Raw genomic sequence first — 12416 nt, forward strand, 5'->3', positions numbered from 1 at the left:
TACGATGAACAAACACCCGCGCGGGTGCGCGGGTCAAATGCTAGTTAATCTTAAAACTTTATTCAATGATCTAATTACTTTATATTTGTTCACAATTTATTCAACTTTAAATTTATCTGCAAGTATATTTCCTAATTTTAATCCTAATTTTTAATAAATTATAAATTACAAAAATATAAATTTTGAATAAAACATAACTTAGAAAAATTACATACAAAACAATCACCTAATAAAGAAAGACAAAACAAAGGAAAATAAAAAACGAAAGATAAAGTTCTTTTGTCCAATAAAAAACTAATTTCCTTTAGAGAGAGAAGAGAGAGAAGAAGAGAGAGAAAGCTTTATAAAGGGGATCCGGCGGTCGGTCGGCGCGTGAGCGTCCGTGCCGTCGCTGGAACCCTTTTTTCCTTTAGATAAAATTACATGTCCTGTCTCCTCCTCGTCTCCTCCGGTTTCCGCCTGTCTGAGCTCTGGTCAGCCATCAACCGCTCGCGGGTTTTGGTCTTGGAGTCACAACGCGGCTGCGGGAAGGATGGCGCGGTGAAGACTTCAGGAGTCCGTTCTTTTTCTCCGGGAGACGGAGGCTTTCAAAGATCCGTCGCCGCCGGTCCTTGTCTCCGTGGCGGGGAAGCTTTTTCAGTTCCGCCGTCGTTGGCTCCAGTTTCCGGGGGGTGAAGGCTTCCACAGCCTTGCGCTGCCGGCTTTTGGCCCCTAGTACGTTAGGGTTTTATTTCGCTGGGCTTAATTCTGCGGTTTAGATGTGTTGTTCGGTTATGTTCTCGTCGGAGGAGAGTGAAGCTCTCCGGTGGAAAGGGTAATGATGCATGCGACGTGTTCTTTTGGGTGATACGGTTAACGGTGACGGATGAGATCTCGCCGCGGCGATTGATTCTCTCTGGTATTAGAAGCCAAAAGATGATGGCGGTGATGACTAGAGGAGCTATAGACGCCTGGTTTGCTCCGGTGGATCCGAAGGTTAGAGCGCCGACGATGACGAGAATCAGTGGTGGAGCGACGATCTTGCGACACGTGTCCCCTCGAAGTCGAGGATGGAAACACGTGTCCTCGCATCGAAAAGGACGTCACGCGAGGCGGCCGCACTCAAGGGTCGATGAGTTTAGGGTTTCCCCAAGTTGGGCCGGATGTAATTGGCCCATTTGGATAACGAATTTTAGCCCGGTTGGTTTTTTTTGGGCTTTTTATGTAATATGTTTATGGGCTTGGCCCGATTCCTTTAATATTAAAACTTATTGATGGAAAAAAAAGTTCTTTTGTCCAATCAGAACCATATACAAGCATCACCTTCTCAGCTGTTGGAATACATTAAATCAACGGTTGGGATTAGACCTTTTCTTTATTCTTTTCTTTTCCTCTCTGGCTCCCTCTCTCTGTCGAGATATTCATTCTCTCATTTTCTTTCAGTCTCATCTATTCCATCTCTATACGCTTGAAATCTCACCAACTCTCTCATGTCTCACTTTTCAGATATGGTCAACTGAGAAAGAATGGAGATGATAATGTAGACGACAAAGACAGAGACTCGCTGGGACGATGCGCCGAGGCTCACCGGAAAAGGAGACGCGCCGAGGCTCACCGGATAAGGAGATGCGCCGGAGTATCTCTCTATCTCCCTTCTTTTTCTCTGTCTCTCTCTTTCTCTCTCTCTCTCTCTCTCTCTCTCTCTCTCTCTCTGTTTTGATATTGTTTTTTTTTCTGGTAACCAAAGGTAGATGAGGCAGAGAAGATGATGTTTGGTGGTGGTGCATAGGTCCGAGTAAGAGATAGAAGAAGAAGAGGGGAAGATGACGAGTTTGGTCGCCTCGGCGGTAGATCTGGAAGAAGATGGATGAGACGGGGCTTCAGGGAGATGACCACAATGGTGGCGTGGAGAAGGTCCGAGCTCCGGTGTACTGGAAGATGACGACCAGCTCGGAGCTCTCGTGATGGACTCTCGGTGGAGGGAGGCGGCGGCAGTGACATTAGTTAGGTTTAGGGTTAGATTAGATTTTTATAATTATATTTTATTGTTAACTAGATAGGGTTAACCGGATAAGGAGACGCGCCGGAGGTAGAGGCCTTGATTTGGGCAATGGAATGCATGAAGAATTTAAGACAGTTTCAGGTTACTTTTGCAACGGATTGTTCTCAATTGGTGAAGATGGTTTCCGAACCAGAAGAATGGCCAGCATTTGAAAGCTATTTGGAAGATATCAAGCTCCTCAAAGGAAGCTTCCTCAACTCAGACATCGTCCATGTACCTCGGATGACGAATCTTCGGGCAGATAGCTTAGCACGTAGTGCAAGAAAGCAATTGTCCTTTGTCGTTCACATGGATGCGGAGTTACCAATATGGTTTACAGAGTCAATATGAGTCTGTAAATTTCTTGCTGTCAAAAAAAAAAAAAGTTTTGTAAACCTGTTTAATTGTAAACCGGTTAATTGTAAACCGGTTAATTGTAAACCGGTTAATTGTAAACCGATTAAATTTATAAAACAGATTTCTATTTGGTTAATTCATTTTATTTTGTGAACCGAATTAAACCAATAAACCATTATTAATTAATATATCAATTCTAATTAAAAACTAAATTATTTTAAAAATATATAAATTATATAAATATAATTAATATACGCTATCATACTGTTCTAATATAACAACATTTATACAACTGCTATAATAGAGTGGACACCTAAGATAGCTGGGGCAGACATAGCGGTTTCAATAATGCTAACATTAGCATATGATAGTTGTATTCTTACGCTAAGAATGAACATTTTTCTTGTAGTGACTGTCTCTCTGATATGACTTGAATATGATCGAGTAGCTTCTGAATGACTATGTAGGCTCTTGTGTGAATGTAGCAATCTTACTCTTCAAGTCTTCAACAAGTGCCTCATCAAAGAAGTGGCATAGAAATGCATTCTTGATATCGGCCCTGGATGTGAGAGATCCTGGCTGTAGATGCTTAAGCCAGTACGAAGCCTCTCCAGCAAGTGAGTACTTGAAGAGCTTGCAAAATAGGTAGTCCTCAGGGATTCCATTGGCTTTAATAGCAGAAACTAGATCGTTGAACCTTTCTAGATGGTCCATAGGATGCTCGTGTGATAACCCACAGTATGGTGTCTGTCCCATGAGTGTGAAGTACTTAAGCTTCAACTCAAAGTCTTGCCTCTGTATGGATGGAGGACGGATAGCAGATCTGTTCTCGTAGTACTAATTTGACCTGTTGTAATCAGATAATGTCCTCAGTCTAGCAGCCTCGTCTACAGCTTGAGCAGCTGCAATATCAGCATCGGTATCAGGGATTACAACCCCTTGATCATCTATCTTCTGACCTGATGCATTACGCAGATGATCCTCCTGGTCATGCAGGTTTCCAGTCGCGTCATGAATTAAAACTAGTGTCACAACCATGTCTCGCGGCTCAGTATCGATCGATGTCCGAGTGGAATGTCGATCGATGTCTGGTGGGTATGGGGGGGGGGTCGATGGAAGAATGGTCTCGGTCGACGGTGGAAGGCGAGTGTCGTTCGACGAGCAGGTGTTGTTATCGACCAATGTGTTACATTTTTCTTTGCGGATGGTGCGTTCTAGAAGTGCAGGATCTGAAAAGAGAAGTGCATGTTACTTGTTGCTTCTAGTACTGATAGGCATGCACCTGAAAAGACAAGAATGTTTTTTTATCAATTTTTGCAAGAAACAGTTACTTAGACTAAATGTAGCTAAATTTGATCTAATGGAGATCGAAGCTCCCCGGCAACGGCGCCAAATTTTATATCACTCAAATTACCCTATAGTGATTTACTCTCTCAAAGTAAGATGTTCAATTGTAATACTTAGGTATCGAATTCACATGGAGCTAATGCACACATTAGATCTATCTAGTTGTGTAGTTAAGCTAGTCAAGTAGGTTTTAAAGCAGTAAATAACAAGGGTGAACAAGTAATTGTTCAATTGATTGATTTGGGTTTTAAGACAGATATGGGAAACGTTAGACTTAGGGTTTCTATTCAAACAATCAAGATTATAGAGATATAGATTACTAAGCATATATGGATATTCTAGAACTCAAACAATAAGAAAAGTCAATCAACTTTCGTATATTTAGACTATCTATCGCCAGATCTAGGATCTCAGCTGTCGCTTTGTGTCGACCGATTCCAACAATGGGGTGTCGATCGATACACCTTTCAGCCCGTCGATCAATGCAACTAGCGAGTTGTCGATCGATGAACCTTCCAGGGAGCGTTATCGCAAGGGTTTGACGTGTTCACTAGGTTAAACTAAATCAGCTTCCACTTGTTTCTAGCAATCATAGCACAATGTAAACTAATCAGACATAGAACCAAACTTCTGCTTGCGCCGTACTATCTAAAGGCAAGGTCCTAGTTAGCTACTCTAGAACACATGTATTAAGAACAGTTTAGTTGATTAATATTCCTAACACTTAGCAATTCTATATTTTGGGCTAATCCCTTTTGAATATCTAAACCCTAAATCTAACAAGAAGAACTACTCATGCATAGCTAAGGAATTCATAACAAAGAGATATGAAAACTGCATAAAATAGAATAGAGTAGACAAATTTGAGTTCCAATCACAAATCTCTGAAAGAGTTATTGGATCTTCTCTCAAAACCTAAAACTCTAAGTATTTTGCTGTATGAAAGTAAGAAATCGTGTGTTGCCTAGAACAATGGCAGAGCACATATATATTAGGTTAAACTCACCAGGGGTAATATGATAATTTTTGTGGGACTTGGGCTTAAAGTCGGCTGGAACCATTATGGCCTCTGACCGCTTCACCGTCGATCGACAACATGGAGTGTGTGTCGATTGATTATTGCCTTCTCCCATCGATCGATAGTCATGGTCAATGGTCAGCTATGTATCTTTATCATTTTATCTCCAAAATGCACCAAAATCACAATTTTTCTCCAAATCACTCCAAAACCTGAAAACATATTAAAAAGACTCCAAAACAAATATAAAATATTTAAAAACACCTATATACCATAGCGAAAAATGGGTAAAATCTATGGTATATTAATATTGATTCCTCTAAATAATCCATTCAGTATATTCCAGTTTCTGCTGCAGCTCCTCCATTGTTTTGCTTATCCAAGCAATGTTGTTGTGGAGAAGATAAAAGAATGTCCATCGTTTGGTGCATCTTGTCGTACATCTTATCTTGGTCAATCATGCCTTTCTTTATTATCTCCATGACCTCATCTTTAGTGTATATGTCCTCTTCTGGCGAAGGTGTAAGTGTATGATGAACTCCAGGCATATGAAAACATCCCTCTTACCGTGGTCTCTTGCCTCATCACCATTGCTCGTTGAATGTGGTCCTCACCACCCAAGACCACCTCACTCCTGCTTCAGCGCTATTGCTCATCTCATGTGGTCGTCATTGTCTTGCCTCATCGCTCAGGACTACCTTTCTTCTATCTCATTGCCTTGACTCATTGCCGACACCATCTGTCTTCTGCTTCTTCAATCATAATTGTTGAATAACAAAAAGGAAAAAACTCCTACTTTCTCTCTCAAAGATTTGGAACTGATAAAAAGGGAAAAGGAGAAAAAAATATATCCCCGTAAAGAGAAGAGAGAAACATGCAGCTGAATTACAGCCATAATTTTGATCATGCTATATACATTTTGATATCTTTGTAATTTTACTGAATTTTTAAGTTTTAAATCAAAATTTACATCTCAACACAATTTTTTTAAATTAGTTTTTTTTATTAAAACTAGAAAAGTATTTACTATGAGGTACACTGCGGAATTAAAGTGATTTCTCATGGATTAGCCAAAAATACGGAATTTGGATAGAAATATATATATATTCAAATACCAATTTTAAGGAGGTTTGTCACTAAAAATAGATTAGTTTCAAGGTATGATAGATTTAGCTTCTTATATATAGACACATACTACTCTTCTAAATTTTCAGAATCACACATATAGTTCTAAAAAAAATAAAATAACACATTTACTACTCTATATTCTAAAGTTCGTAAAACACCTTCATTCTATTTCTACCTTTTAAGATGAGCAAACAGCTTCAAGTCACATTCATCGTTTTAACTATCTTCATCGTTTTCGTTTTAGGTTCGTATCCATAATATTATTTTAATATATTACAAAAAAAAATTTGATTCAAAATAAATTGCTCTTTACACCATTATATGTTTTTTTTTATAATATCAGTTCAAATATGTCAAATATATTTACAGAATGAAATTAATTAGTTTTTTAATATATTTTATATCGATATTAAAAGATGTGGTTATATATTTATTTAATTAACAGAAGTGGTGGGAGATAGAGATAGTGATAGTCAGTTTGGCTGTGAGGAGAGACTGAATATGACTACTGAGGACACTTGTTCACGACTAGAGTGTCAATTTCAGTGTACTTTGAAAAGAAAGGGGTGGGCCACTTGCTTTAAGGATGCGGACGACCTTTACAAGGGGACCCCCGTTTACAAGTGTCTTTGTGCTTATTTTTGTCCTAAATAATTTCAACAACATTTAAGCCTTATCTATGAGCTTTATAATAGAGTAAGAATCTTGTTGATCCAATATCTATCTTTATATATAAAGTATAGTTTCATCCCTTCTCCTTGCGCCACGTCCTCTGCCACGTAGATAAGTCGAATTCTCCTATGTCGACACGTGTCACTCGGATTTTTATCTCTCTGGGTTTTGGATCATCTTTAATCTCGTCGTTTAGTCTTCTGTGCTGATTAACCGAAACGTTTCGAGCAGATTAATTCCCTTTATCTCCTTCTTAACTCCATCAACCACAATCCTACATTCAATTCATCTTTCTCTTCTGCAAGGCGGTTAGTCTTCTACTCTGGAAATTCATTCTCTCAATCCGTGAAAACAATGGAGTTTTATCTGATTATCGAGATGATTATCTAAACCAACAATGGAGTTTCGTGAGGGTTATGTGAGACGAATCTTCACGATGAATCTCTGGATCTAAACACGTTTTTAATCTACAATCAGATCGAGTTCAGACATAGATACAAGCTCCAGTAAGAGAAAGTTGATCCCACACGGTAATGGCAACGAGTCTACGGCTTCGTCGTCTACAAATTCCAAATCAAAGGTTTTTATTTCAAAAAATCAAAGGTTTTTATCTCACAATCTCTCTCTTGCCTCTGACTATAAAAACTGTTTTTCTTTATGGATTCATGAACCGAATGCATAAGGGAATTTGAGTTTTAGTTTAGTGAAAGATATTCCCTTAGAGATGTTGATTTGGAGTTTATAATCAGGTTTCAGGAGATTACATTCAAGTTAGAGCTAGAAGGGGTCAGGCAAGCAACAGATAGCCACAGCCTCGCTGAAAGAGTACTAACACCTTCGAGCAACCGGTTTTTTTTTTGTCCCTTTTTCTGTTCAACTTGACAATGTTGATGTTTTTGTTTGTTTGCCAGGCAATAGGAGAAAATATCAGCGAGATGATGACTTTACTTCAAGATCTGGTTCTTGGTGGCAATCGGATAACAGGGAAGCAATTATGCTTAATATGTGCAGTCCTTGCAGAGACAAGACGATTTCTTCTTCAATGCTTTGTTTCGATCTGCAAGGCGGTGTTTTTTGTGTATAAATATATGTGAGTATTTCTCTTCTTAGACTCCATCTTTGACCTAGCAAATTTCTTCAACTGATTCTTTTTGATTGATCATGACAAACTATTGCTTCGTTTTATATATTGTATCTGAGGGGCAGGAGTGTGTGTGAGAGCATAGATAGTGTCATAGTGAGAGAGGAGAGAATGAATGGTGGTGATGAGGTCGGAGCTTCATCGTTTTAGATTGGAGATTCTCTCAGGTATTTGGTGAGGGCAGTGTTGGCGAAGAATTTCAAGAAGGTATCCTCTCATTAGTTTTTAATCTAGATCTATTAGGCTTCTTGAATTGCAAGGTAACTACAGTTTAATTTTGTGGGTCATTGTGAAGTTTTGGTCTTTGATCGAAATTTGTAAGTTTCACTGATATTTAGTGGTTTCTTTTTCTATTTTTCTATTTTATTTTATGTTAGTGGTTTCTGTTTGCAAATTTATGCTCTGTGATTACAACTAAACAAATTTTGCTTCTAAAAGCCAATGATGTATATGGAGGCAATAGATTTGCTTCGTACCTTTCTGCTTTGCCATGTCATAAATGTTTATATCTTTTGGGGCTGTGGTGTTATTTCAATGTGTCCGAGAGGCATGGTGGTTGTGGTGTCTTAGTGTTTGTAACTCTTTAAGTTGTAAAGGCACCAACTTAATCAAACTTATGGTCAATGCTTAAATTTCGGTTAGGAAACGGTCTCGGAATTTTGAACCATCCGCTACGTAAATAGCGTATTCACAATACTCTTTTGACCTGCAGTTTGACGATATATTTTAGTATTTATAGATAATCGGTGCTATGGTGAGCTGAATGTATTGGCAGTAAACATGGGCAAGTTTTACCCTCTCCCGAAAATCTTAACCAGTTTGTCTTTTAGCAGGTCCAAAAGAAGCACAAATATGATTCTGTGAAACCGAAGAGACCATAAAAAGAAAGGATGAGGAAGATAGAAAGAAGACATGGAGAAATCAAAGAAATAACTTTTTATGAAAGGTAAAAACGCTTCTGTTGTTTGTTTCACAACCTAAAGGTTCAGACTGTTGCAGCATTTACCATTAAATATTCACTACTTATCATCACATTTTATGCAGTCTATAGTGGATGGAGTTATGTCAGATGATGTTGCTTGGTTATTGAATCGTAGTCACGACTACTCATTTGTGGGCTTACATGGCTTATCCCAGCCGAGAATATATGATAAGGTAATGTGTTTTATTATTTCATTGAAGTGAATGTCTCTCAACCTTATTAGTTGTTGGATACTCATAAGAAAGAAAAACTTATATTGAGTTTGTAAGCTTTGTTAGACGATTCTGGTCCATCCCAAAAAGTATGGAGAGTGAGATAGTAGTTGAAGCTTTTAAGAACTGCAGAACCCATATGATGTAATGATTGTGGTTCATCATTTGTATTGGTGCATCAAGAACCTCCATCTCTGATCTCCCTAGCTGTTTTCTATTGGTTAAGTCTTGCTATATGTTTGGTCTTTTTCATTTACAAGAGAATAGTTGAGTTTGAGAGTTGATGCTTTTGATGATTGCACTTAAAATGACTTAAAGCCACTGATTATTGCTGACAAGGAATTTGAACTGGGGGAGGAAGACTAAGAAGTGATGCAACTCCTTATGTGAGATGCCTGCCAATGTAAGTGTCATTGACTGAGCTAGCTTTCGTATCAACGTAGTGGCGGTTTTTATCATCTAATTATATATACATATTGGCAGCCAGAACCAACATGGAGGTTTTGTGAGAGGTGGTTAAGGCAGAGGCCAAGCTGATGGTGGCAAAGGGAATAAAGATGGCCCACAAATTGTGCCTAACAGTTGGATTGAAAAATGGAAAAAGCTCTACCATGGTATTAGGAAGAATGTGTAGACAACAATAGCTGAAGGATTGTTGCAGTTGTGGATTATCAGATGAACACACTCCTATCTTTCTAGGAGCAGTCAGAGCTAAAGCCTTTGTTGCTCAGATTTGCAGTGATCTTTTTCATAATCAGTGGCTACATGAGAGTGTTTCTGCTGAGTTAGGATTTAGAGTCTGCAACAAATGTACGATAGGTTAAGGCTATTTTATTATGCGGGGAAGATGAGAATAATTCCATCTCCATCAGTAGCTTAACTCGCTTAACATTCAAGATTGTGGTTAGAGTTGTTTATCATCAAAAACCAAAACCCAAGTAGAAACATGTTCCAAAAGTGATTTACAAAATCTTCTTTCTATTAGTTACTAATACATGAATATGTTTTTTTAATTGATATAAAATGGTTATTGTTATGTTTGTGGTAAATATGTTTTATGAGGTCAATGTTAAAAATTATTTTCTAAAAATTAATCAGTATATTCTTTTAGAAAATTCATCAATACCATATATAATTTACAGAAATAATAATAAAATAAATAGTGAAAGTCGTTATAAAATAGTTAAAATTATTGTTACGTATAATTAAGAATAAATTAATAATTTTTTAAAAATATATATCAAATTTTTTTATAATGGTAGAATAAGTATATTTTGTGAGTATTGTGAACAGAGTAAGGTTATAATATTTTATTTGATGTAATTTGTTTTTAAAATACTAAAATAAAAGGTTGAACCATAATTTTGATACTGATATGAAAATAAAATATATATACTTAATACTTGCATAGTTCAATAAAAAATGTAAAACAACCAGATAAAAAAAAATAACAAGAATGAAACTACATAACTTATACTAAAATAAATATATTAAAATATCTATATCTGCATAATAAAAATAGAACAAAGATTCATTAATATTCACAATATTCGTATTTGAAAATTTGGTTAACCCCAATGAAACTGACGTGGAGTCTTTCACAATTAAAAGCAATCAATGAAAAAAATTATAAATCTGGAAATTTCAAATATAATCATTTAAACTGAAAATAGATGTTAAAAGAAAATTTCAATATCTTAAGCGAAGAGAATGTCAACGCATTGCCATGCAACCACCAGTGCATCGTTGATTGGTTTATATCAAATTTAGCTGTCCAACATGTCGAGATACGATACTTTAATATTACTAGAGATTTTTTCCGCGCTTCGCGCAGATTGTATCTTAAAACTTTATTTTATTTATAATATTATTTGTTAATTTTTTTCTTTTATATTAACTTCTTGTTTTTCCAATGTTAGTTTTTCTTAATTTAAATTTATATGTTAATAATTTTTCATTTTTTTGTCGTAGATGGAAAATTATATTTTTTATTGATGGTTTTTTGTATGTGACAGTGACACAAACTTTTTGAAATTTTAAAATAATATTATATATAGTACAATTAACACATTAAAGAAGAGAAACATATTCAAACACATTTTACACAGGTTTTATATGCATAATTTTAAACATTATATATGTATATATTATAAGTTTGAAACATGTAAATGCTTTCTAAAGCTAAATACTTGTTCTGAGTTTACATAACTTATCGAAAGTTTTATCTCTTTTTAAATTCAAATCACAGAAAAAATATAAAAAAGTCAGTGTAGATGGGTTTTTTGGGCTTTTAAATCAACACTGAAAAATTACATGAATCAGATAACAACAGTTTTATAAACAACAGGATAAAATTTGACCGAGCCAAAGATTTTCACACAATATGTTCTTTCTTCTTCAAATTGCGAAGAGCCTATAGGCACAAGAAAAAAATCATAATTTTTGTTTTCACTTATATAACATTTTTTTCTCCTTTACACACGGAGTTTATTACACTGCTATAAGCAATGTAGAACTCTATTCATATAAGATTCACATCTATGCATTTTGACAAAGAAGAATTTCAGCCATCTTTAGTTTCGAAATGTACCAACTTCAGTCATAAACACTATATTTTCTCTATGATTCAAAACTTACAATTTTAATATATGTGCAGATTTCCATGTGAAAAGACACGCACGCCATCTATCATTCAACCTATTACTTTTTTCAAAGTAAACACTATAATCCTCATTTGGTTAGCTCCACAAACTAATCTCTTTGGATCAGTTTATCAAAAAATATGGATACTAATGTCAGAAAAGAATATAAACACTATCAACAATACATATTGGCACAAGAATATTTGGTTCAAGGAACATATTCCACGTAATGCGTTTATATCATGGCTGGTTTTGCGGAGAAGACTGCCAACCAAGGATCGCTTGAGGCATTGGGGGTTAAATGTCTCAGGAACGTGCGCCCTTTGTAATCTGGAAATAGAGACTCACCATCATCTCTTCTTTGAGTGCTCTTTCTCTCACTTGATATGGGAGCCTTTTGCTGCTGAAGTTTGGATTTCTCCTCCGGCTGATCTACACTCTGTTGCAGCCTAGATCAATCAACCTCGCGTCAACGTAGATGCACATGCTACTCCAGTCATCAAGCTCTACTTTCAGTCATGTCTCCTCACCTTCATCAGTTATCCTTGCCTCTTTCGACTGTATGATGCGTGACCGTCTCCTCTCTTACCCGGTAAGTTCTTCTTTCTCATCTTCTCTACTTCTTTTTATATTTCTTGTATAAGACTTCCTTAAGGCTTTTTTTACCTTGAGTTGTTGTTGGTTGTTTTTGTTTCCTTGCTGTAATAAGTTGTTTAAAAACAACAGTGTAACCTTTTAGAAAATAATAATCTTAACATCTTACCAAAAAAACAACAAATATTGACTTATTTATGTGAATATATATTTTATTTTAAATCATTATAGTGGACGAATAAAGCACCATAATTTGTACAACAAATTTTCTTAGATTCACCTCATCATACTCACCATTTTACC

General features: G+C 36.3%; 1 long non-coding RNA gene across 1 annotated transcript; it reads left to right on the plus strand.

Annotated features, from left to right (window-relative positions):
• The first annotated feature begins 1353 nt into the window (after positions 1-1353).
• Positions 1354-9926, plus strand: LOC106434129. Its single transcript, XR_007338903.1, has 10 exons — positions 1354-1615; positions 1727-6114; positions 6316-7145; positions 7292-7367; positions 7454-7632; positions 7749-7890; positions 8517-8629; positions 8728-8838; positions 8935-9280; positions 9361-9926. It is a non-coding gene; the product is annotated as an uncharacterized LOC106434129 (long non-coding RNA).
• Positions 9927-12416: the final 2490 nt, after the last annotated feature.

This window comes from Brassica napus, chromosome A4, assembly GCF_020379485.1.
Source record: "Brassica napus cultivar Da-Ae chromosome A4, Da-Ae, whole genome shotgun sequence".
NCBI lineage: Eukaryota > Viridiplantae > Streptophyta > Magnoliopsida > Brassicales > Brassicaceae > Brassica > Brassica napus.